Source organism: Macaca fascicularis, chromosome 8 (assembly GCF_037993035.2).
Source record: "Macaca fascicularis isolate 582-1 chromosome 8, T2T-MFA8v1.1".
Taxonomy (NCBI): domain Eukaryota; kingdom Metazoa; phylum Chordata; class Mammalia; order Primates; family Cercopithecidae; genus Macaca; species Macaca fascicularis.
In genome coordinates this window covers 132,923,857-132,951,342 of record NC_088382.1, presented here as the reverse complement: position 1 = coordinate 132,951,342, position 27,486 = coordinate 132,923,857, and the positions used below count along the sequence as shown (strand labels likewise).

The following is a 27,486-nucleotide window of genomic DNA, read 5'->3' as shown; positions in this document are numbered from 1 at the left end:
AAAACTTACTGCAAAGCTACAGTAACCAAAACAGTGTGGTACTGGCATAAAGACAGACATAAGGACAAATGGAATCGAACAGCGAGCCCAGAAATCACCCTCACTTATATGGTCAAGAGATTTTTGATAAGGGTGCCAAGACCATTCAATGGAGAAAGGACAATCTTTTCAACAAATGGTGCTGGGAAAACTGGATATCCACATGCAAAAGAATGAAGTTGGACCCTTACCTAGCACCATATACAAAAATTAACTTAAAATGGATCAATGACCTAAATGTAAGACCTAAAACTATGAAACTCTTAGAAGAAAATATATGGCAAAATTTCCATGACATTGGAATTGGCAATGACTTCTTGGATATGACACCAAAGCACAGATAATTTTAAAAAATAGAAAAATTAGACTTCATGAAATTTTTTTAAATTTTGTGCATCAAAAGACACTACCAACAGAGAAGAAAGACAACCCACTGAATGGGGGAAAATATTTGCAAATCATATACCTGGAATTAATATCCAGAACATAAAGAAAACTTCTAAAACTTAACAACAACAAACTCAATTCAAAATTGGGCAAAGGACTTGAATAGACATTTCTCCAAAGAAGATATGCAAATGGTCAAGCACATGAAAAGATGTACAATATCACTGATCATTAGAGAAATCAAAACTATGAGATACCATCTCACACCCAGGAGGAAGACTAACATTAAAACCAGAAAATTGGCCAGGAATGGTGGCTCACGCCTGTAATCCTGGCACTTTGGGAGGCCAAGGTAGGTGGATCACCTGAGGTCAGGAGTTTGAGACCAGCCTGGCCAATGTGGCAAAACCTCGTCTCTACTAAAAATACAAAAATTAGCCAGGCATGGTGGTGGGCGCCTATAATCCCAGCTACTCAGGAGGCTGAGGCAGGAGAATCGCTTGAACTCGGTGGGTGGAGGTTGCAGTGGGCTGAGATTGCACTACTTCACTCCAGTCTGGGTGAGAGAAACTCCATCTCAAAAAAAAAAAAAAAAAAACAAAAACCCAGAAAATTACAAGTGTTGGTGCAGGTATGGAGAAATTGGAAATCTTGTGCACTGTTGGTGGAATTGTAAAATGGTACAGTCACTGAAAAACAGTATGGCGGTTCCTCATATGATTCAGCAATTCCACTTCTAGGTATATATTGAAAAGAATTGAAAGCAGGACCTTGAAGAGATGTTTGTATATCTACGTTCACAGCAGCATTAGTCACAATAGCTAAAATGTAGAAGCAACCCAGGTGTTCATCCATAGATGAACGGATCAGCAAAATGTGGTGTGTGTGTGTGCGTAAATATATATATGTGTGTGTATATATATATGAATATTAAAAAGAAGGAAATCCTGACATATGCTACAATATGGATGAACTTTGGGGCCATTTTGCTAAGTTAAATGAGCCAGTCACAAAAAGACAAATCCTATATGATTTCACTTATAGGAGGGTATCTAGAGCAGTCAAAAGTCATAGAGACAGAAAGTAGAATGGTGGTGGCCAAGAGCTAGAGAAAGGGGAGAATGAAGAGTTGTTATTTAATGAGTGTAGAGTTTTAGTTTTACAAGATGAAGAGAGTTATGAAGATGAATGATGGTGATGTTTGCACAACATTATGAATGTATTTAATACCACTGAGCTGTACACTTAAATGTAGCTAAGACCACAAGTTTTTCGTTATTTGTATTTTACCACAGTAAAAAATAAGTGGAAAAAAACAATATATGCTCTATCCTGTAGGACACCACCCCAAATTCAATGTTGTCTCCCCCCGATGCCATAACAGTCTTCACAGGCTAGTTCACTATTTTATTAAGCCAGCTGCTTCTAGGTGGTATGATACATGGTAAGACAAATGAGTTCTGGGAGGTAAGCTTATTGCCTACATTGTTTGCCATAAAAACATCTCCTGATCAGAGATGAAGTTGTATGGAATACCCCAAAGATGGTTAAGGCAATCTATATGTTCACGGATGGTGGTACTGGTGGAAACACTATGGTAAAGAATCACAAATCAATATTCAGATATGTTCTGATACTTTATTTTCTGGTGTTTCCATTGCTGTGAGAACAAAGTGCTTCCTCTTCCACTTCCCACCAGGTAGCCAGCTATTCTCCCTGGGTAATAGTGCTGGATTGGGGCCTCAGTATTGATCTTGCTCTTAGCTGTTTTGGTACTACTCAGCAGACATAGGTGGGTCAGCCTTGATGAGGACAAGACCATTTTGTTGAGCAGTTGCATAGCCTTCATTCCTACTGCCGTAATCACTTTGTAAAAACCTTCGAGTGAGCACTGGGATGACTGGGAAAGAAACTAACATCTACAGGATGAGGTCCTCTTGTCAATTGATCAATGAGAGGCTTTCTGGTTTGAATACTCTTTGATAGACATTTAATAATTCACATACTCTACATACCTATTTAGTTTTCCCAAAAACTTCACGTCACCAATTTTCCAATTTCATTCCCTTCAAGTCCTTGACCTGTCAGCCAGCTCATTATCCACTTCTCATAGCCCAGTGTAGATCAATACCTCAGGCTCTTTCTCCTTTTACATGATGTGGATTACCAGATATACCACTCAAAGTTCTTGCCTGATGGGATAATTTCCCTTAACCGTCGTCTTTCAAGGTTACCTCTAAGTGGGATTTGTAGAACAGTAGTCATCCACTTTTGGGGTTGGTGCCTGCATACTGTATAGACCCATCTGTGAATCAGATCAACACGTTTTTTCTTCATTAATATACATATATGTATGTGTGTGTGTGTGTGTATATGTATATGTCTTGTATACATATATACAATAACATATATATAAGTTCTTCATTAACTGATATATGTATATATATGGTATATGGTATTTTGTACATGGTATGAAGTATGTTTTAAAGAATATATATATAATTGACATAATAATTATATAACTGGGATATAATAAACTGCATTTATTTAAGTACACAATTGATAAAATTACAAATCAAGTTGCTACATTTATGTACAAGTCTTAGAGGTGGCTGGATAGTAGGTATATGTTTAACTTTTAAGAAACTGAGGCGGGGCGTGGTGGCTCACGCCTGTAATCCCAGCACTTTGGGAGGCCGAGGCGGGCGGATCACAAGGTCAGGAGATCGAGACCATCCTGGCTAACACGGTGAAACCCCGTCTCTACTAAAAATACAAAAAATTAGCCAGGCGCAGTGGCGGGCGCCTGTAGTCCCAGCTACTTGGGAGGCTGAGGCAGGAGAATGGCGGGAACCCGGGAGGCGGAGCTTGCAGTGAGCCGAGATCGCACCACTGCACTCCAGCCAGGGGGACAGAGCGAGACTCCATCTCAAAAAAAAAAAAAAAAAAGAAAAGAAACTGGTAAACTGTTTTCCAAAATGGTACCATTTTACATTCCCACAATAATTCTATTTCCTCCATATCCCGGCCAATACTTGGAATGGTCAGATATTTTTTGGTTTTTTTAGTCATTCTTCTAGGTATTTAGTAGTATCTCATGATTTTAATTTGCGTTTCCCTACTGATTAATGATATCGAGCATCTTTTCACATGCTTATTTGCCATCCATATATCTTCTTTGGTGACATGTCCAAATCTTTTGCCCATCTTAAATTTGATGCCGTGCACAGTGGCTCATGCTTGTAATCCCAGCACTTTGGGAAGCCGAGGCGGGCAGATCACTGGAGGTCAGGAGTTCAAGACTAGCCTGGCTAACATGGTGAAACCCCATCTCTACTAAAAATTAAAAAATTAGCCATACGTGGTGGCACATGCTTGTAATCTCAGCTACTCAGGAGACTGAGGCAGGAGAATCACTTGAACCTGGGAGGCAGAGGTTGCAGTGAACTGAGATGTTGCCACTGTACTCCAGCCTGGGCGACAGAGCAAGACTCTGTCTCAAATAAATAAATAAATAAATAAATAAAAGAATCATGTTCATAATTCCTAAGAGTTTTGATAAACCTTAAATTCATCTGATTAGTTTTAAAAAAAGAGTTCTTTATACACTCTAGATACAAGTCCTTCATATGCTTTGCAAATATTTTCTCCCACTCTGTGGCTTGACTTCGCAAACTCTTAATAAGTATTTCAAAAGCAGAAATTTTAAATTTTGATAAAGTTTAAATATATCACTTTTTTCTTTTATAAATTATAGTTTTGACATTTTATCTAATAAATATTTCCCTCAATATCCCAACAATTTTCTCCTGTATTTTCTTCCAGAAGTTGTTTTTTTTCTTCCAGAAGTTTTATAATTTAAAGTTTTACATTTAGAGCTGTGATCCATTTTGAGTTAATTTTTGTTTACAGTATGAAGTATGTTTTGAAGAATATCCATATGCAGCATTTTGGGAGGCCGAGGTGGGCAGATCACCTAAGGCCAGAAGTTCGAGACCAGCCTGGCCAACATGGCAAAACCCTGTCTCTACTAAAAATACAAAAAATTTGTTGGGCGTGGTGGCGCACACCTGTAATCCCAGCTACTTGGGAGGCTGAGGCAAGAGAATCGCTTGAACTCGGGAGGCAGAGGTTGCAGTGAGCTGAGATTGCACCACTGCATTCCAACCTGTGTGATAGAGCGTGACTCTGTCTCAAAAAAAATAATAATAATTTATATGCAAAGAAGAACTATCCTTTTCCCACTGAATTGCCATTGTGCCTTTGTCAAAAATTAGTTGTCTCTATATGTATGGTTTCATATCTGGGCTCTATTCTGTTCCATTGATCTACTTGATTACTATACTCCATACTCTACTCTATTCTACTATACTCCATACTCTTGATTGCTATAGCTTTATAATAAGTCTTAAAATCAGATAGTTTTAATTCTCCCTCTGTGTTCTTCGTTTTCAAAGTTGTTTTGGCTACTCTAGGTCTTTTAAATTTCTGCGTGAATTACAGAATCAACTTGTCAATTTCTTCCCCCGCCCCCACAAAAAAAGGCCTACTAAAATTTTAACTCAAATTGTATTGACTCTAGATTGAATTTAGGGGAAAATTGACATTTTAACAAGTTTGAATCTTCCAATCCATAAATACAGTACATCTTTCCATTTACATAGATCTTCTTTGATTTCTCTCAGCAATGTTTTATAGTTTTCCTCATGTAGATTTTGCACATTTTTTGTCAGATTTATTCCTAAGTATTTTATATTTTTGAATCCTATTGTAAGTGCTACTGTATTGTAATTTTATTTTATTATTATTATATTTTTTGAGACGAAGTCTCGCTCTGTCACCCAGGTTGGAGTGCAGTGGTGCCATCCCAGCTGACTGCAACCTCTGTCTCCCAGGTTCAACAGATTCTCCTGTCTCAGCCTCCTGAGTAGCTTGGATTACAGGCACGTGCCACCACGCCCGGCTAATTTTTGTATTTTTAGTAGAGATGGAGTTTCACCATGTTGGTCAGGCTGGTCTTAAACTCCCAACCTCGTGATCCACCCGCCTCGGCCTCCAAAAGTGCTGGGGTTACAGGCATGAGCCACTGCACCCGGCCCCTGCACTGTAATTTTAATTTCCAATAGTTTGTTGCTAATACGTAGAAAGACAATTTTTTTTTCCTTTTCTTAAAACTTATTTTATGTTCAGTGTTACATGTGCAGGTTTTTTATATATGTAAACGTGTGTCATGAAGGTTTGTTGTACAGATTACTTCATCACCCAGGTACTAAGCCTACTACTCAATACTGGGTACTGAGATCAGAAAAAATACAGTCATTTTCTGATCTTAAAGGATTAGAAAAAATACATTCCTTTCTCCCAACCTCCACCCTCAAGTAGACCCCAGTGTCTACTGTCACCCTCTTTGTGTCCATGAGTTCTCATTATTTAGCTCCCACTTGGAAGTGAAAACATGTGATATTTGGTTTTCTGTTTCTGTGTTAGTTTGCTAAGGACAATGACCTCCAGCTCCATCCATGTTCCCACAAAAGACATGATCTCATTCTTGTTTATGGCTGCATAGTATTCCATGGTGTATACATACAACATTTTCTTTACCCAGTCTGTTGTTGATGGGTATTTAAGTTGACTCCATGTTTTTGCTATTGTGAATAGTGCTACAATGAATATTTGCATACATGTATCTTTATGATAGAATGATTTATATTCCTTTGGGCATATACCCAGTAACGGGATTGCTGAGTCAAATGGTAGTTCCATTTTTAGTTCTTTGAAGAATCGCTACCTGCTTTCCACAGTGGCTGAACTAATTTAAACTCCCACCAATAATGTAGAAGCATTCCCTTTCCTCTACAACCTTGCCAGCATCTGTTATTTTTTTACTCTCTTTAATAATTGCCATTTTCACTGGTGTGAGATGGTAGCTCATTGTGGTTTTGATTTGTATTTCTCTAATGATCAGTGATATTGAACTTTTTTTCATACACTTGTTGGCCACATGTATGTCTTCTTTTGAAAAGTGTCTGTTCATGTCCTTTGCCCACTTTTTAATGGGGTTGTTGGGTTTTTGCTTGTAAATTTGTTCAAGTTCCTTATAGATGCTGGATATTAGACCCTTGTCAGAGGCATAGTTTGCAAATATTTTCTTCCATTCTGTAGGCTGTTTGTTTACTCTTTTGATAGTTTCTTTTGCTGTGCAGAAGCTCTTTTTCCTTAGATCCCATTTGTCAATTTTTGCTTTTGTTGCAATTGCTTTTGAAGTTTTCGTTATGAAATCTTTGCCCATTCCAATGTCCAGAATGGTACTATCTAGGTTGTCTTCCACTAGCCACTGCGCCTGGCCGAAAGCAGGATCTTGAAGAGATATTTGTACACCCATGTTCGTAGCAGCATTATTCACAATAGCTAAAATGTGGAAGCAACCCAGGTGTCCATCCATGGATGAATGAATAAGCAAAATACGGTATATACATACAAAGGAATATTATTCAGCATTAAAAATAAGGAAATTCTGACATATGCTACAATATGGATGAACCTTGAGGCCATTTTGCTAAGTTAAATGCACCAATCACAAAAAGACAAATCCTATATGATTTCACCTATAGGAGGTATCTAGAGTAGTCAAAGTCATAGAGACAGAAAGTAGAATGGTGGTTGCCAGGGGCTGGGAGCTGGGGAGTTGTTTAATGATACAGAGTTTCAGTTTTGCAAGATGCCAAAGTTCTGGAGATTGGTTGCACAACTCTGTGAATATACATTACTAAACTGAACACTTAAAAATGGCTAAGATGGCAAATTTTATGTTATGTGTATTTTACCATAATTAAAAAACAGAAATAAAAGACATACAGATTGGAAAGGAAAAGTAAACCTGTCTTCATTCACATATAGCATGATCATCTGTGTAGAAAATAGAATCTACAAAAAAAAAGCCTCTAGTACTAATAGTTGAGTTTAACAAAGTTGTAAGATACAAGTTTAACATAAGAAAATTGTCTTTCTGACTTAAATGTAAAATCTAAAACTATGAAAACCCTGGAAGGGCTGGGCACAGTGGCTCATGCCTGTAATGCCAGCACTTTGGGAGGCTGAGGCAGTTGGATCACCTGAGGTCAGGAGTTCAAGACCAGCCTGGTCAACATAGTGAAACCCCGTCTCTACTAAAAATAAAATACAAAAAAAATTAGCCGGGTGTGGTGGTGCACGCCTGTAGTCTCAGCTACTTTGGAGGCTGAGGGAGGAGAATTGCTTGAACCCAGGAAGCGGAGGTTGCAGTGAGCTGAGATTGCGCCACTGAACTCCAGCCTGGGTCACAGAGCAAGACTCCATCTCAAAAAAAAAAAAAAAAAAAAAGGTCCTGCTTCCAGACCAGGCATAGTGGCTCATGCCTGTAATCCCAGCACTTTGGGAGGGCAAGGCGGGCAGATCATTTGAGTTCAGAAGTTTGAGACCAGCATGGCCGACATAGTGAACCCTCGTCTCTACTAAAAAATACAAAAATTAGCCAGGCATGGTGGCGCATACCTGTAATCTCAGCTACTCAGGAGGCTGAGGCAGGGAGAATTTCCTGAACCCAGGAGGCGAAGGTTGCGGTGAGCCGAAATCACGCCACTGCACTCCAGCCTGGGTGACAGAGCAAGACACCATCTGAAAAATAAAAAAATAAAATATCCTGCTTTCAATTTATTTTATTTTACTTTATTTATTATTATTAATTTTTGAGACAGGGTCTTACTCCATCACCCAGGCTGAAGTACAGTGGTGTGACTATGGCTCACTGCAACTTTGACCTCCCCAGGCTCAGGTGATCCTCCCACCTCAGCCTCCAGAGGAGGTTAGACCACAGGTGCATGCTACCACACCTAATTTTGTATTTTTCTGTAGAGATGGTGTTTTGTCATGTTGCCCAGGCTGATCTGGAACTCCTGGACTCAAGCAATCCACCCTCCTGAACCTCCCAAAGTGCTGGACTAACAGGCGTGATGCACTGTGTCCGGCCCTGCTTTCAATTCTTTTGAGTATATACCTAGAAGTGAAATTGATGGATCAAATAATAATGCTATTTTTAATTTTTTGAAGAACTGCCATACTGTTTTTCATAACAGCTATATCATTTTCCATTCACAACAGAGCACAAGCGTTTGAATATATGACTAACCCAGTTCCAGAATTCTATTTTGAGAAGTTTCTGTTTTTTGTTTTGTTTTAACCTAGGTCTGGTGTCAATTACTGTATCAGTCAGTGTCTTAGCATGCAGTAGTACCTGTGAAGAGCATTTATTTACAAATGTGTAGGTGCATGGTGCTAGTTACTACCCCTAAGCCCAAAGGAACAAGGGCGGGGAATAGTTACTGAAACCTGGAAAGAGAAAGAGTCATGTAGATTCTGCTACCTTGAGGGAAGCAGTAACCATCAGATGAGGGATATGGGCACCCCACAGCAACCTCACAGAGGGAACTGGAATAAATGCCCTAACCTCACTCTCACTCTTTTCCTGCTGTTGCTCCCCAGCAGCTAACCCAACCAGAAGCAATGGTGTATGGGATCCCGTTGATGCAATCCATACAAGTCAGACACCTTAGTGGAAAACAGGATGAAGAAGGGCAGAAAGCAGACCTGGAGGGACAAACAGAAAGTAGCCAACACTGCTGTATATACCTAGAGTCATAAGGCATGTGAATGTCCACCGTTAGGAGGTGATGTCAAACGGTTTTCAAAACGGCCACAGAACTTCCACTCCACTTGTAGTGTACAAGAGGCTTTGTGAATGCATGTCTCCTCCTCCAAAATTTGAAAATGTCAAACTTTGTAACATTTATCTATTAAATGGTGTAAAATGGCATCTTACTGTGGCCTTCATTTCCACTGGCCCAATCATCAATGATTTTATACATGTTTATGGTCCATAAGTAATTCCTCTCAGTAAAATACTTGTTTATATCTATATCTTACCACTATCTCAGTTTATTCTACGAATCTATAAGCTCCTTGAGAATAAATACTGTGTCTTTGTATATCTAGTGATAAAAGTACACGATAAATACTTGTTAAATAATTGAGTTAATGTTAGAGGCAAATGCTAGAACCAACGTTTCACTCAACAGAAAACTGGTGGAGTTATGAATGCCTGGAAGTAATGATGGAAAGAACAGGCATTTTAAGTTCCTCCCCTTGAAGTGGATCGTCCTCAGAAGATGGGGAGGTTTTCATGTGAGAATAAGGTCAGGAAGGAAATGAAAGAGGTTTTGAATTGATTTTATATGAAGGAGAATTTCTCACCTTGGAGTAGGAGTGCTACAAATTTCAAAGCAAAATGTAGGAGAATCGTTTTTGCTTTTTAACATTTTTGGTCAGGGAGAAGAGCATGATTGGAATAGGGCATAGCAAGTTGCAAAAACACTTCTTCAAATTAGTCTAAGGGGATCAGTGACAGCCATGTGGCCGGATCAATGTGCACTTTTTTAGTCTTTTTTTATATTCTGCCACTTAGCATCATTCCACAAAATTTAGCATCATTCCACAAAATACAGCATACAGCTTTCTTGAAACAAATTTTTTCTTCTGCCTGCTTTCTTATGCCTACTCTACACTCATGTGATTTTTCCTCCAGATTCTATGGCTGTTCTTTTGTTCTTAAACATTTTGTCTTTTTTTTTTTTTTGATTGAGGTGGAGTCTCCCTCTGTGACCCAGGCTGGAGTGCAGTGGCATGATCTTGGCTCACTGCAACCTCCGCCTCCCAGATTCAAGCAATTCTCCTGCCTCAGCCTCTCGAATAGCTGGGATTACAGGTGCCTGCCACCACACCCGGCTAATTTTTGTATTTTTAGTAGAGACGGGGTTTCACCATGTTGACCAGGCTGGTCTTGAACTCCTGGCCTCAGGGAATCTGCCCGCCTCAGCCTCTCAAAGTGCTGGGATTACAGGCGTAAGCCACCGCGCCCAGCCTTTCTGCCTTTTTGATGGCATCCTCCTCTACCTTTAGCTTCATGTTGTTCTGCAGATTTGGTGTGGGGTTCTGTTCTCTTACCAGTCAATACTGTTTTCCAAGGTGGTGTTTTCTACTCGCAAGGCTTTAAATACCATCTGTATACAACTGCTCCCGAATTTCTATCTCTAGGTCATATCATTTTTCTGAACTACAAGCCCATGTATCTTGATCTTCCCCTGAAACTTGCTGCTCCTCCAAAGTTCCTTGTATCAATAAATTCCACTACCATCCATCTAAATGCTGAAACCAGAAACAGCTTCCCTCTTCCTTCTTTTTGTTTTTTTTGTTTTGTTTTGTTTTGTTTGGAGATGGAGTTTCACTCTTGTTGCCCAAGCTGGAGTGCAATGGCACAATCTCAGCTCACTGCAACCTCCGCCTCTCAGGTTCAAGCAATTCTCCTGCCTCAGCCTCCGGAGTAGCTAGGATTACAGGTGCCTGCCACCATGCCCAACTAATTTTTTTGTATTTTTAATAGAAACGGGGTTTCACCATGTTAGCCAGGCTGGTCTCTAACTCCTGACCTCAGGTGATCCACCCACCTCGGCCTCCCAAAGTGCTGGGATTACAGGCGTGAGCCACCGCGCCCGGCCTACACTTGGCCTTTTTAGTTATTTTTCTTACCTCTGGGCTCTTTGATACGCTGTTCCTTTTGTCTAGAATGCTCTTTCCTTTTCCTATACCTATCTAACCTCTATTCCTTATCCTTCATTTATCAGCATAGAAGTCACTGTCTTAGAGAAGTTTTTCTTACCTCTGGAATCTAAACAAGACTTCGTATTTTAACCTCTCATTTAATGTACAATATTCCTGCATTACATATTTCATGATTTCTAACTAGGTATTTTTTATTTTTTAAAGGTATCAAAGTGGCCTTTATTCATTTAATTTTCCTTTTAACTTTTATAAATGCTATCACAAATTCTAAAGAATCTAAAAGAGTGAAAATTTTTTATTATGAAGATGCAGATCTAAGAACAGAAGGATAACTATATGCTAGCTTATATATAGTTCCTTGCAAAAATAATGATACATTAAAAAATAGTAGAAAATAAAAATCTGGGCTGGGCGCAGTGGCTCACGCCTGTAATCCCAACACTTTGGAAGGCCAAGGCAGGTGGATCACCTGAGGTTGGGAGTTCAAGACCAGCCTGATCAACATGGAGAAACCACATCTCTACTAAAAATACGAAAATTAGCTGGGTGTGGTGGTGCATGCCTATAATGCCTGCTACTCAGGAGGCTGAGGCAGGAGAATCGCTTGAACCCAGGAGGTGGAGGTTGTGGTGAGCCGAGATTGTGCCATCGCACTCTAGCCTAGGCAACAAGAGCGAAACTCTGTCTCAAAAAAAAAAAAAATCTGAAAAGTTATCGACATCTGAAAATGGTAAGTAACTTCCTCTGCATCTTAGTTCTGATCACTTCTGCAGAAGAATCAAGCATATTTGGGTGAAGAGAGTATTTAATTATTCTATTTTTATTAATAATATAGTGTGTCCTTCAGAACTTGGTGTAGTCTTTTTTTTTTTTTTTTTTCTTTTTTTGAGACTGAGTCTCACTCTGTCACCCAGAGTGGAGTGCAGTGGTGCAATCTCGGCTCACCGCAACCTCCACCTCCCGGGTTCAAGCAATTCTCCTGCCTCAGCCTCCTGAGTAGCTGGGATTACAGGCATCTGCCCCCACGTCCAGCTAATTTTTGTATTTTTAGTGGAGACAGGGTTTCACCATGTTGGTCAGGCTGGTCTCAAACTCCTGACCTCGTGATCCACCTACCTCGACCTCCCAAAGTGCTGGGATTACAGGCATGAGCCACCTGCGCCCAGTCAGAACCTGGTATAGTCTTTAAGAATCATCTGAAGTTTCTGGCTCAGCACAATGTTCCCTCTGGCCTTCAGTCTGCCAGTAACAGATGCCTTCTGAGGTTCAAGCTTGCCTAGAACTACCTCCATGAAATCTCCATCTGAAAGTATGATGATTGCATCAGCAAAACCTTTTCCAGGTTCTTGATACACTTTTCCAGAACCACTTTTCAGGTCACTTAGCGGCAATATTTCCACCTTTATTAATACGTCACTCAAATACAGCATTTACTTTCTTTGCCATCTCACACCCAACATCCTTAAGGTCGTGAACTTTTTCCTCAAATACAAGAGTATTCTGAAGTTCCTCACCTTCAGAGGGTGTCTTAGCTGAAATATCAGATGTTGGCATAAGTTTCACATATGCATTTGAAATGACATGTCTCTAGTTCCTTGGACCTTGGTTTGAAAGTGAATTCTGTTTCCTTCCTTCCACATCTCAGTTTGTCGAGTTTGCCCTGGATATACTGGTTTTGCAAAACAAGTCTTAATCATCTTGAATCTTTGACACATTATAAAACATGCCTGGCAAAAAATCTAAATGTACATAATCCATGTACACATGTCAAAACGTGCTAGGCTAGCAAAGTTAGGATCAGCGTGTGACAGATTCCAGTCTCTGCTGAGGCAGTACAAAGCAGCCGGATTGAGAGTGGTGGTATCTGTAAGTACAGCGTCAGGTGGTCTATCAGGTATGGCTACAGTTACCTTGACTTTCAGGTCCAATTTCCACCAAAGCCTCCAGAGCCAATGAGAAAGAGAACTGATTATAGTACATAAATTCCTTCTCAGAATAAGAATAGACATCCATAAGAATTACTACACCAGATCCTTTATCTAGGACATCAGCAACAACTGTTTCACATTTTCATTTTCCTGCTCTAGGAAGTGGTTTATATAACTGCATGTATTGCTCCCCATAAAGAACCTTTGCAAAGTTCCTTGAAAGCCCAGGAACTTCTGCTAATTCTCCACCCATTATAGATTTCTGATTTATGATAACTCCAAAGGCAGGCAAACAGAAGAACTCAGAGCTTCCTCCATGAACAAATTTAAAATCTTTTGGATCCTTGACTGATGCTTCCACTCCAAGGGCATACATAATAGCTTCCAGTTCTGTATAAGCAGAAGAAAATGGAGGGAGTGTATGGCCAATAGCTCCAGCAAATCCTGATGTTCCTGTAGATGTTGCATGACGGATATGATTTGTTGAAACTACTCCTTCTGAATCTATTTTACTTAGAACTACAATTACACTGCCAGTTGATTTTTGGATACCCTGAGGCTTGCGGGCATTCTCGAAGTCACACGTCTTCTTCCAGTTAGCCTTCACTGCTTCAGGAGTCACTGGCTGATTTTGTCTTACAACCACTACAAGGGTCCGGTCCCAGAATAATTTTCTAATCCATCCTGCTCCAACCTCAAACAAACCCCCATTCTCCTCACAACTCTCACGGCAAAGCTAAAGCGATGCTACATAATCCGGCTTTAGGGCTTCCACAAAATCTTCAGGCATATTTGAGTCCACCCTGATTCAGCATTAGCAGAAATAGTTTTACAGTGAATGTTGCTTTTCCTGCCTTCAACTGCAATAGAATTTGCAAGGACCAGAAGACCCAACTTTGCAGCACTATAATTTGCCTGGCCAAAGCTGCCATATATTCCTGAAGCTGATGAAGTGATAATGATCCTTCCATATTTCTGCTTCTTCATATGATCCCACACTTCCCAGGGTCACCTGGAATAAGCCCCGCAATTGAATTCTGTGGACGGTATCCCAGTCCTCATCACTTATCCTAGCAAAAGAATGGTCCCTCAGAATTCCAGCATTGTTGACCACAACATCTATTCTAAAAGCATCCAGTGCTGTCTTTACAATCTTCTCTCCTGTTTTCACTGAATCATAGTTGGCCAGCACTTTTCCACCTTTGTTTATTATTTCTTCAACAACCTTATCAGCAACTAAGGAGCCTTTACCAACTCCCTCTTAAATAATTCACAACAACTAGTGCTCCTTTTTCTACAAAAGCCAGGGCATGAGGCTGGACTCATGGTCTCACCACTGAGTTTCAACAGCTGGTGATATCGGTCACTGGTGTAGGGGAGGACTGTGCCCATGCCTATGCAGTGACACATACCTTGACTAGGGTTTTTTTTTTTTTTTTTTTTTTGAGACAAAGTCTCACTCTTGTCTCCCAGGCTGGAGTGCAATGGCATGCTCTCGGCTCACTACAACCTCTGCCTCCTGGGTTCAAGTGATTCTTCTGCCTCAGCCTCCCAAGTAGCGGGGATTACAGGTGCCTGCCACCATGCCTGGCTAATTTTTGTATTTTTAGTAGAGACAGCGTTTTACATGTTGGCCAGGCTGGTCTCGAACTCCTGACCTCAGGTGATCCACCTGCCTCAGCCTCCCAACGTGCTGGGATTACAGGCGTGAGCCACTGTGCCCGGTATTTTTTAATGCTTATTTATTTAATATTGGTTTCACTAAGAGATCATAGGCTCTTTAAGGTCAGGAATGATGTTTTGTTTTCTTTTGTTTTATGATTATAGATCTAGCACCTACCACAATCAGTTCACAGTTGGCACTAAATAAGTATCAGTTGACTTAATTGCTGGATAAATAGATAAGAAGAGGATCAAGAAAGTAGAATAGAAAGATATGAGTTTAACAAGAAATGGAGGCACATATGGCTACAGTGAAGGGAAGCCCATACTTCAGAAAAGAAGAGAAGGATCTTGCTCATAATGGCTTATTTTTAAAAAGATACAAGATCATCTTGATTATATTTTTAGAAGCTGCTTCTGTTAGATTTATCTCATTCCAAGGCCATGAAAGAACAAATTTTCAGTTTGATTTTCTCACAGTTAATTGTTTACATATTGGGTACCTTCATGAGATTGAAATCCATTTAGTTATGACTGTATATTCTAAGCTTTGCATAGTCAGTCAGCAAAATAACTGCAGAAAGGACTGAAAGGTTGTGGGAGTTTTGTTTTGTTTTCTACTAGCTCTGGGAACAAGTATAAAATACCAAGAAATATTATATTTATATATAAATACTGATAAGAGAGCATTCAGCAGTTAATTAATTAGGTTAAAAACAGATGGGGCCAGGTGCAGTGACTCACACCTGTAATCCCAGCATGTTGGGAGGCTGAAGCAGGCCGATCACCTGAGGTCAGGAGTTCAAGACCAGCCTGGCCAACATGATGAAACCCCATCTCCACTAAAAATACAAAAATTAGCTAGACATGGTGGGACATGCCTGTAATTCCAGCTACTCAGGAGTTTGAACTTGGGAGGTGGAAGTTTCGGTGAGCCGAGATCGCACCACTGCACTCCAGCCTGGGCGACAGGGTGAGACTCTGTCTCAAATAAATAGATAAAATAAAATAAAAACAGATGGGTTTTTGCTGGACACAGTGGCTCATGCCTGTAATCCTAGCTCTTTGGGAGGCTGAGGCGGTAGGATCGCTTGGGGCCATGATTTTGAGACCAGCTTGGGCAACATAGCAAGACCCATCTCTACAAAAATAATAATAATGATAATAATAATAATAATAATAATTTGCCAGGTGTAGTGGCACATGCCTGTAGTCCCAGCTACTCGGGAGGCTGAGGTAGGAGGATCACTTGAGCCCAAGAGTTTGAGACTTCAGTGAGTCATGATTGCCCTACCACGCTTCAGCCTAAAATATAGCTCTGAAAAATAACACAAATAAAAAAACAGACGGGTTCTATTGGTTAAGATTCTTTGGTTGTAAGTAACAGAAATCCTCTTTCTAACTTCAGCAAAAAGGCACATTTTTGAAAGGATGTAAATTACCTCATGGATGTTTAGAACAACCAAACGTCAATGAGAGGGAACTAGTCCTGCTCCAAGCCCTTGGCTGAAGTTCCTAAAATAGTTGTCATTAATGTGACTCGACAAAGACAAAGCCACTAAGACTCAGTGATTCTCTGTTCTAGACTTCAGAGTACCCTCTCGGCTCCAAAGAATTGGATTGGTCCTGACGTCCACCCTAGTTCCTTCCAGAGACCGGTATCACATAATTTAGACATTATTAGGGGAAACCCACATTATAAGAAACTGTGACCCTCGCAGGCAACCCGGGAGTTGTCTGCCACAAAAGTTTAGCAGACAAAATTTGCTGACTTACTCTCTCATGTCCATTTGAGCCAATTATTTGACACATGTGGTGAACACTCACCTTGTGTGTGGATTATAGACAGTATCTCATTTATACTTACAATGCCATAAAAGGCCTAGTAGGTAGGTTCTAGTATTGTTTTTATTCTACAAATAAAGAAACAGACGCTGAGACTAATTAAGTCATTTACTCACTATCACACATAAGTGGCAGAAGCAGGACTTAAATGAGGTCTCTGTGACTCGAAACCCATGTTCTTAACCACCTTCCTTGAACAAACACTATATGGCTTTGGCACTCAGCATTCCAGTACGTGCCAATGGCAATTTCCTGCGAATGTTTGTAACCCTCCACCTGAGGGTTTTCTCATGACTCACGCTGGAGGTGGTCTGGAAGTGACAAATAGTTAACACCCCTGTGAATAGTTTCTGGCTAGACATAGATGGGAGTTGGTGAATAATACCCCTGTTCCCTTGGCCCTTTGGTGGGATACCTCTGAGGTGTGTTCTATACCTTATCTCTAGGTTCTCCACTAGAGTTGAGCACTAGGTCCCACAGCAGCAACCTGCTTGAAACTGTACCGTTGCTAGCTTCCTTCCCTTCCCTTTCTTATATCCCCACTCCCCTACTCATTCTTCTTGGCTTCATCTCCCAAATGAACCACTTGCCCTCATATCTCTTACTCAGGGTCTGTTTTAGGGGCAGCCCAACCTAAGACACCCACTCTCTTTAAAAAATAAAAGTAGAAAAAAATGAAATACTCCAACAACAACTTTTTAAAGGTTTCTCAGCTACCAGACCTCACAAACCAGCATTAATATCCCCAGTATTTTATTGAGACAGCATTGCAATTTTATTTTCAAATTTCTTCCCATTTTAAAGATTGTTTTATTCGTGGCAATGTTAAGTTGTGCTTCTAAGAGGAAAAATCTGGAATTTTTGTGTTTAGGCTATGTACTTTTAGTGTGCAAAGGTTGGAAATGAAATCACTACATTTGAGCCATCAACCCTGCCAACATCCAAGCTCTGGCTGGGAGTCAGAGAACAGCACTTAACATGCAGCGAGAGGGCTCCTGAAATACTTCTACCTTCAGAGCACATGCTGAATCAAAATGATTTAAATGCCCAAAAGATATGGAACTAAAACATTTAATAGATCAAAGGGAGCCAGACATGAGTACCCGGGACATACAGACATTGTGAGCTACAAGTATTGATCTAAAGGACCATTGTGAAACTTCAACTGGCTTGAAGATTGACTTGTGAGGAAAAAAGGGGGGCTCAATGCAAGAGATAATGTATTCATGAAATAATTTGGAAACTGATTACGTGTGATGAATCCTAATTATAGCTATTTACTGTGGTGAATATTTAGGAAAATCAGGATCTTAAAAAAAGACACAAGCTTTTGCTTTAATTATTTAGGAATAAAAATAAGTTACCTCCAATTTTATGTTCTGTAATTTTTTTTTCATTGAGTTTACATGTTTTATATTTAGGACCACTACATATGTCTCTTTTCTGTTTCTTCCTTAAATTTTTCTTAAGTCTTTTTTCCCATCCCACTAGGGAGAAAATGTAAATTACCATCAACCAAACGAATTCCCTGGTTTCTTCTGAACCTTCACCTCACAGCTGTTGCATGAAATATAATCACTAAAATACTAGCTAAATGAAAATGTCTATCCAAAAAGACATTTAAAAAATATTCTTAGACATTTAAAAAATATTCTTAGAACAAATAACCTTGCAGGAGAATAGTCAGAGACAACTACACATTTTCTTTCATCTAAAAATAGCCAGTTTGGAAATACACTAAAATGCTAATAGTGGCTAGGAAGGGAGAAACATAGATGGATTCTCATCTCTATTTTTTAATGTTTCTATAGTGAAGATATTCCTTTGTTCATACAAATGTTTCATAAAAATTTAAAAACTGCTTTTAAGCAAAAATTCTTTTTTTGTTATAAAACCTGAAATATCTTAAAGGTGGGCCGAAAAAGATCAGAAAAAAAAATCCTTGTGTTTGTAAACTGAAAAATTTTAAAATATAAAATAAATTTAAATATAAAAAGTATAAATAATAAAATTTAAATATAAAATATAAAAAAATTATTATGGCTTTGGGCGAGTATTTTTCAAGTAAGTTGTTAAAAGTCTGCAAATCTATCTGTATGATCAGAAAGGTGTTTAACATTTGGGTATATGTGTAACATAAGCACAGCAATATATTACCTTGTTGGCTATAAATTGCATACTTGCAGTTTCATAGCTGGATGCATAAGCTATGAAACAGGAGGGAAATAAATGTGTGAGTAGACTACAAATTGAGAAATTAACTTAGTGAGAAGTCCAAGCTAATCAGTCTATATTTAAAAAATTTTTTGTAAATATTCCAAAAGCATATGTAGTAACACCTAGGTCTATATTTTCAATTTTTAACATTCATAACTAAAATGAGATCAAAGTAGCTAAAACATATTACAATTTTTTTTTTTTTTTTTTTGAGACAGGGTCTTGGTCTGTCACCCAGGCTTGAGTGCAATGGCATGATCACTGCTCACTGCAGCCTTGACGTCACCACGCCCGGCTAATTTTTGTATTTTTTGTAGAGATGGGGTTTTGCCATGATGGCCAGGCTGGTCTCGAACTCCTGACCTCAGGTGATCTGCCTGCTTCGGCCTCCCAAAGTGCTGGGATTACAGGTGTCTGCCACCATGCCCGACCTGCCTTGACTTTTTTAATAATCCAAGGCACAGAAGGATGGACCGTAAGCTTTACTGTGTGGTGGAAAAGGAGGGCCTGTGGAGTCAAACGTGCATTTCAATCTTCTGGAACAGGTTCTCCAAAAAAGATGCCTTTTGGTAAGGTAACATGGAAGAAACATTTACTGCTCACCAAAATACCTATTTACTCTACCACATTTCCTGTACCTAGCCACATCCCTTGTATAAAAAAGAGGAAGCAGCCTGGGTCCCTGAGTCACCACTTAGAGGCGAATTGCCCTAGAGAATCACTGAGGGCCCAAAGAAGCCTCGATGGCTGAAAAGTTATGTTAAGACTGGGTATTGGGGGTTTGTTACAGCAGCATAGCCTAGTCTGTTCGGAGAAATAGAGATAATATATTCACATGATGGCTGTCGACCTTCTGATGGAAAAATCTCCAGCCCTACCAGGGTCCTGCAACCCATTATTTGAACTTCTGCCTCCACAACTTGTGGAACTTGAGCAAATAAATCTTACGCCCCAATTTTCTTATCTACAAAATGGGGGATGTAGTATTAATACTCATAGGATTGCTCTGAAAATTACATTAGGTTATATAGAAAAGTACTGACCTCAGAACCTGGCAGGTAGAGGTTCTTCATCAGAGTTGGTTACCTCCTTTCCCCCTTGCCTGAGGCCAGTGGTTCTCAAAACTGACTGCATTTTGGAATCATTTGGGAAGTTTTTTAAAAACAGAACAGTGCCTGTAGCTCACCATAAACTGAATAAATCAGAATCTTCGGAGGTAGAGCTGGGGCATAGATTTTTTTTCTTTCTTTGAATAGACCAATAAAAAATAGATGTTTTTAGAAAACACCAGGTGATTCTATTGTTAGCTGCTAAACCATGGCCTTTGGCAATGTGTAAACAAAATGCTATTTGATTAAACATAAGATAAACTCGCCACAATATAAAAAGCTTTCAAAAAGTATCCAGTATGACCACCCTTTTCATAGACTTGGAACTTTAAAAAATTACAGACAACAGACAGTCAGTTAAGTAGTTACTGAATATTCTTAGGGACTGAAAGACATTCCGAAATGCAGAACTGTGGATAAGCCCAGGAAAGAACAGGCTGAGATACTACTTGCATTTTGTAGTTTATAGTGATGACTGTTTTCCTCCTGCTGCGGGCTGAACTGTGACTCCCTCAGAATTCATAGGGTAAAGCCCTAACCCCCAGTGCCTTAGAACGTGACCGAGGTTGGACATAGGGTCTTTGCAGAGGTCATTTAAAATGAGGTCAGGAGGGTAGATCCTAATCCTATGTACTGGTGTCCTTATAAGAAGAGCAAATTTGAACACCAACATATACAGAGGGAAGACGATGTGGAGACGCAGGGAGAAGATGGCCATCTGCAAGTCAGTAAGATAGGCATGGAAAAGATCCTTCCCTGATAGCCCTCAGAAGAAACCCCAGCCCTGGCTAGGCGCAGTGGCTCACGCATGTATTCCCAGAATTTTGGGAGGCCAAGCGGGAGGATTCCTTGAGGCCAGGAGTTGGAGACCAACCTGGGCAAGGGAGTGAGACCTCTGTGTCTACAAAAACTAAAAAAAGAAAAAAAAAAAAAAAAAGGAAAGAAAAGGAACCAACTCTGCCAACACCTTGATTTCAGATACTTAGTTTCCAGAACTGCGAGAAAAATAAATTTCTGTTGTTTAAGCCACCCAGTCTGTGGCACTTTTTTTGACAGCAGTCCTAGTATAATATGCCTATGTTAGAGCTAAGGCATGAAAATGACAGACCATAATATGCAGTCCTAGCATAATATGCCTATGTTAGAGCTAAAGCACGAGGTAGTTATTTGGTGAGTGCGTGGGAGAAATAGCCCCATGCATCCACTTTATCAAGAAATGTAGAGAGAGGAGATGGATTTTATAAGGTCCTTGAAGTTGAGTCCTTTCACTATTTGATGGAAAGGTAAATTCAAATTGTAGAGAAGGCGACATATGTCCAGGAGATGTAAAGCACTGTCTTTGCTGGCTCACAGCCATCTTCTGAAGGAACTGTCCTTGCTTACAGCCTCTGCTGCCCAAGTAAAGCTGCTCTTTCCCCACAAGACTGGCTTCCCCTCCTAACCTGGCAGATTGCACTAAGCTGACCTTTTAAGAAGAAACGTGCTGGACCAATCAGGTTCTCTCTTTAGATTTGGGAATTGGTGCATTAGCTCTAATGAACAGAGCTCAACAGTCATACTGGACTCCTTGGCTGAGGCTACTTGGCCAGGCCATGTTCTCGAGGAGACTTAAAAGGAGTCAAGAGGCCAGGTGCGGCGGCTCACGCCTGTAATCCCAGCACTTTGGGAGGCTGAGGCGGGCAGATCACATGAGATCGGGAGTTCGAGACCAGCCTGACCAACATGGAGAAACCCCAGCTCTACTAAAAATACAAAATTAGCAGGGCGTGCTGGCCAATGCCTGTAATCCCAGCTACTCAGGAGGCTGAAGCAGGAGAATCACTTGAACCTGGGAGGCAGAGGTTTCGGTGAGCCGAGATTGCGCCATTGCACTCCAGCCTGGGCAACAGGAGCGAAACTCTGTCTCAAAAAAAAAAAAAAAAAAAAAAATCTGTTTAAAAGGGAGACAAGAGAGGAGAGGATGGAGTAGATCTGCAGGGTCAAAGAGTAGCTTTCGTTCCTGGATTGAGCTAGCTTACGAGAGTTTCTGTACCTCACAACCAGAACTGTGTTGACTGGAACAGTATGAAATCAAGAGTGAGAAAATCAGGGCCAACGTCCTTCCCTGAGGAGCCACATACATCAGTCTGGTCTCTCTTCCATGCAGATTCATAAGACTTTCAGGCTGGAAAGACCATAGAGAGCATCATCAGGCTGATATTTTCTGGGCAGTTAAGGTAAGCCAGGCGCTTTTCATGAACTATTAACCCTTTGAGCTAGGACACAACAATTGTAATGTTATCTTCATTTTACAGATGAGTGAAAACATAGACAGGTTAAGAAACCTGCCCTCAGTCACATAGTGTGGTAACTCAATGACAGAAATGGCCACCATTGTTTGCCGTTCCTGTAACCTCATCCTTTGCGATGTGACTTTGCAGCTGCTTTCAAGAGGTGGGATCAAGCCGAAAATGGCAGTGCACGCCTGTAGTCCTAGCTACTCGGGAGACTGAGGCGGTAGGATGCCTTGAGCCCAGGAGTTCAAGGCTGCAGTGAGCTGTGATTGTGCCACTGCACTTCAGCCTGGGCGACAGCAAGACCCTGCCTCTCTCTCTCTAAAAAAAAAGGAGGTGGAATCAGGGCTTGCTCTGTGATTGGCCTTGGTCAGCAAAATGTGGCAGAAACGACAGTTATGTCAGCTCTGAGCCTAGGCTTCAAGAGACCTTAAAGGCTGCTTCTGGCTTTCTTGGAACCCTGTGGTTGCTTATGAATGAGTCCAGGCTATTCTACTGGAAGATGAGACACGTGGCCCAGTTCCCGCTGTGATCAACAGCCAGCCATCCACTGAAGGTGTGGCTGCAGCCGTCCTGCATAAGCCAGCCCCTGGACATACGAATGCAGCTGTCCTAGACCAGACAGCCCCCAGACAGCCCACCTGCTGACCACAGATGCCTGAGCAAGTCCAGCTGAGATCGGCCAAACCTGCTCCAGTTCAGAACCATCTAGATGAGCAGACTCACCCAGCTGACCCACAAACCTCTGAGGTAAATAATTGCTTCATTTTTTAAGCCACTAAATTTTGGTGGGTTTGTACTTCCTGATACAGTTAGCAAGTGGCAGAGAATCTGGGATTTGACAGTGACCATCTGACTTCAATGACAGTGAAAGGTCTCAAATCCAGTGCACACTGTAGCTTGGCGAATGCAATGCCTTCTTTCTTAGAAGCAGTGTCTGTAACATCTTTATTAGGATTTAGGACTAGTCAGGATGGATTCAAAATCCAGCTTACTTATCCTGGGTAGCTTAATGTCTCCAAACTTTAGCTTCCTCATATGTTAACTGCAAACAATACTCACTATCTCACAGAGATACCAGGAGGATATAATGGGATAACATATCCAAAGTGCTCTGAGTTTAATGACCTTTCCTAGAATATGGAAAGTCTGCAATGGGTCTGAAAGTTCTTAATGACTGAAGGCATTTCCTTCCCAGTGTTGATGTCCATGTAACTGACAATTTTAGGAACGGTACCTCTTCTCAGAGTTTTTGTAGTTTGTAACCCTTAGTTATTTCTACAAGAATTTTTTCCTTAATTATAAGCATTTGTTTAGACGAGTATTTCTCAAAGTCTGCAGCTGCATGTCAAATGTAGATTCATGACCTCATCCCAGACCCACTGAATTAGACTCTCCCAGGAGTGGGGTCTGAGAATCTATTTTTAAAGAAAGTTCTCCATAATTTTCATGAACGTTAAAATTTAAGGGCTGCTACTTAGACTTCTCTGCAAAGACTGAAACACAGTGAATTATTGCATTTTCTCACTCTAGTGTTGTTTTCTGGTGGGGTGTTCCCTAGGGTTATTCGTATGCTAAGTTTTTAGGTTAAAAAATATATACTGCCACTTTTTCCTTAGAAGTCATGCTGATATAGCCACCAAGGTTTTTTTGATTGTTTGTTTGTTTTGAGATGGAGTCTCGCTCTGTCACCCGGGCTGGAGTGCAGTGGTGCAATCTTCTTGGCTCACTGCAATCTCTGCCTCCCGGGTTCCAGCGATTCTCTTGCCTCAGCCTTCTGAGTAGCTGGGACTACAGGCGCACGCCACCATGCTCAGCTAATTTTTGTATTTTTAGTAGAGACAGGGTTTCACCATGTTGGCCAGGATGGTCTCGATCTCCTGACCTTGCGATCCACCTGCTTCAGCCTCCCAAAGTGCCGGGATTACAGGCATGAGGCACCCTTCCTGGCCAAGACACTAAGTTTTGGTGGATATAGAGTTACACGCCAATGAATGAATCAACCCAGATGACACTATGATTAAAATATAAAGTGTATCAATGTGTTACTCTTTGAATGAATACTGGAAAATCAGTTTTCCTCTCTGTTTTCCTTGTTTTGCATCTATAGTCCTGTAGTCCTATATATGGTCCTATGCTAGAAGTAGAGGGAAAGAGTGGAGGGAAGGAATTTTACAAGTACCAAGAATACTGACTTGTTTTTACTGTTGTTATTACCAGTAATATTATTATTTTCACAGAGCAAGCACTAAGAGAAACAGGAAATGGCTTGACCCCCAAACTGACTTAGAAAGTTTGTTCAGCCTGAATTGGTTTTAGTAGGAACAGTTTTGTTCACCTTCTAATGTAGCCATTAGAGAAAATAGTGGGAGCACTTCACTAGGGCTAAATTCTTAAGTCCGCCTAACTATAGTCAAAAGTTTAAAGTGTCTTAGTTTGATGTCTTTTTTGACTGTTCTATTTCATGGTATCATGTTTTTAAAAAAGACTTTTTCACAAAAAGTAGAAAAAGGAAAAATAATAACAGAAGGGAGCTACTACAAAAAGTGCTGTTGGAAGCCGATTCCTCTTCAGATGACACCAGAGCTTAGAACTTTTTATCCAAAGCTCTTCATTTCCTACCAATATTTTTTTTCACTGTTCCAAAGGTGGAAGAGGCTCTGAATAGCAAAAGTGCTGTGCTTTTTAAAACCTGCTGAACAACTTCTATCTCTAAGAGTACTGAAGTTTTGCCATACCAGTTTGAGTATGACAAACTGCAAAACATATGCATAAAAAAATCTAGACTATTCTAATTGTGCCAATCCATGGTTTAAAAAAAAAAAAAAAAAAACTTCTGGAGCCACGCAGCTGTTAAAATCCATCATATTTACAATTTTTATAAATGAATTTATTTTAATAAAAACAAGTTCCTCTGCGAGGCTGATCTCTAAGCAGATTTATGTGGGCTGGCACAATCTGCTATGCTAAACATATATTCATATTGCTTAAGTCTGCAACCAGTTTTTTTTTTTTTTTTTTTTTTTGAGTGGTGATGATAACAGTCTTGCTTTGTAGAAGGATACCAAGTAATTGGCAGCAATTCAGCTAAGGATATTGTTCTCAGCACTGTGTTTTCTTGGACAGAATTGCCCTGTGGGCATGACCCAAAACTGGGAGAATTCTGGGCTGCTGGCATTGGGCAGTGAACCAGGGAGACAGCTTATAGGGAGGAGGAGTGACTCTATAAACTAGTGCTAAAGAAGAGGAGGAGGAAGAAGCAAGCAAGGGAGGAAGTGGGGGTAAAACGTGAAGTTGCAGTCAACGGCTCCACGTCCCTAAAGGGGTCTCTTCTTACCTTTCACTTGAGACATCTTTATGCTACTGTTTTTGCTTGGCCACTAGGCTGTACATTCCTGGAAGACAGGAATGTTGCCTAACTCAGCCGTACATCTCCCACAGTGCCTGGCATACACTGGCACACACAAAAACTAGTCATTGGCCGGGTGCAGTGGCTCACGCCTGTAATCCCAGCACTTTGGGAGGCTGAGGGCAGATCATGAGGTCAGGAGTTCGAGACCAGCCTGACCAACATGGTGAAACCCCGTTTGTACTAAAAATACAAAAATTAGCCGGGCGTGGTGGCGCGTGCCTGTAATCCCAGCTACTCAAGAGGCTGAGGCAGAAGAATGGCTTGAACCTGGGACGCAGAGGTTGCAGTGAGCCAAAATCGCGCCATTGCACTCCAGCCTGGGAGACAGAGCAAGACTCCGTCTCCAACAAACAAACAAACAAACAAACAAACAAACAAAAACAAACGAACAAAAGAAAACTTGTCATTAAATGTGTAGACAAAAGAATGAATTTCTCTATTTGAAGCATTTCCAGACCCTTCCTTGGTCTAAAGAGGTTCCCAGTGAGGGCAGTACTGCCCCTTGGGGGCGTACTGAAGTTTTGCGGGGGGAAGTTTTTGTTTTGCATTGTATTGGTGGCAGAGTATTCGCATTGTGAAAACTCTGTTAAATTTTAAATTTTTTCTTGATATTAGTACATATTTTATTATAAACTACTTTCTATTTTTTCACCTTTATTAGAACATTACATTGGTTTCTCGAAATTATTTGTAGAGATAGTATGCATTAGGAATTTAATTCCAGAGGAGTAAAGCAGTGTTGTATTTTTTGTTGTAAATACAGGGTGTGGAATGTGGCAGGGTTGAATACCTTTGCTTATAAGATTAAGCCTCATCCTACACAAGTTTTAGGATTCTAAGATGAAACCTATAAATAAAAAGAACATTGTAGAACACTGATTTCAACAGATTCCACGGGCAGGCGCGGTGTCTCACTCCTATAATCCCAACACTCTGGGAGGCCGAGGCTAGCGGATCACTTGAGGTTAGGAGTTCGAGACCAGCCTGGCTAACATGGTGAAACCGTCTCTACTAAAAATACAAAAATTAGCCCAGCGTCAGGTGATGGGCGCCTGTAATCCCAGCTACTTGGGAGGCTGAGGCAGAAGAAACGCTTGAACCCGGGAGGCGGAGGTTGCAGTGAGCCGAGATCGCGCCATCGCACTCCAGCCTGAGCGACAGCGCGAGACTCCGTCTCAAAAAAAAAAAAAAAAAAAAAAAAATCATATTTCCACTTGAAACAACTGCATCTTTTAGGATTAATGTGGCTCAGCGGAGCTCTGCTGTGCTTTTAGGATTAATGTGGCTCAGCGGAGCTCTGCACAAAGGGTCCGCGACTGGGATGGGGGTGGGGAGTGAACGTCAAGGGGCCCAGGAGCGCTCGAGCGTCCAGGACCCGGCGTGTGGAGCGGCTGGAGGGTGAGTTGCCGCTCTCCGCTTTGGTTCTGTTCCTCCTCGTTCTGACGGCGGTGCGGGGGAAAGGGAAAGTGAGTGGAGAGGGTCGGCGACGCCGGGCGGTGTTCCCGAAAGCCCGGGCACTCGCTGACCCCGCTGCAGGGCTGGTTCCCTGGAAGCCGTCGAGATGTGAAGCCCTCGACTCGGAAAGAAGTCTCGGGAAGAGAGAGTGGCTGTTCGAGGGGAGGAGGGCGGCTGAGGGACAGAGGGCGGCTCCGCCTTACTCGGCGGTTCCAAGTGCGGCTGAACTGAACTTTCGGTGTCAGCGGGTGGAGCTGCGGCCTGCGGAGGAGCGAGGAGAGGTGGAGCTACCGCTGACAAGGGGCGCGGCGACATCTGTCAGGGCACGGGGTTCCCAGCCGGACTCGCGGCGGTCTCGGAGGGGCGGGGCTTCCGCCCAAAGGGGCGGGGCCTGGGTCGTGTCTCCCCTGGGGATAGGCGTGTGATGACAAGGGGCGTTTCAGTAGAAGCCAGCATGCTTACCTCTCACGATCCAGCAGTGACATTAGGAAGGCGGAGCGCAAGGAAGG

At 41.3% G+C, this 27,486-nt stretch overlaps 1 protein-coding gene and 1 pseudogene across 1 annotated transcript in view; one reads left to right on the top strand and one right to left on the bottom strand.

The window, feature by feature from the left end:
- Positions 1–12,307: 12,307 nt before the first annotated feature.
- On the bottom strand, positions 12,308–15,190 carry LOC102119791 (peroxisomal multifunctional enzyme type 2 pseudogene; annotated as a pseudogene).
- Positions 15,191–26,851: 11,661 nt separating this feature from the next.
- The window catches only part of ZHX1 (zinc fingers and homeoboxes 1), a 28,374-nt gene continuing 27,739 nt past the window's right edge, over positions 26,852–27,486 (top strand). Inside the window, exon 1 of the mRNA XM_045398659.3 lies at positions 26,852–26,920. The gene's annotated coding sequence lies outside the window, so the exon portion shown is untranslated. The remainder of the gene's footprint in view (positions 26,921–27,486) is intronic.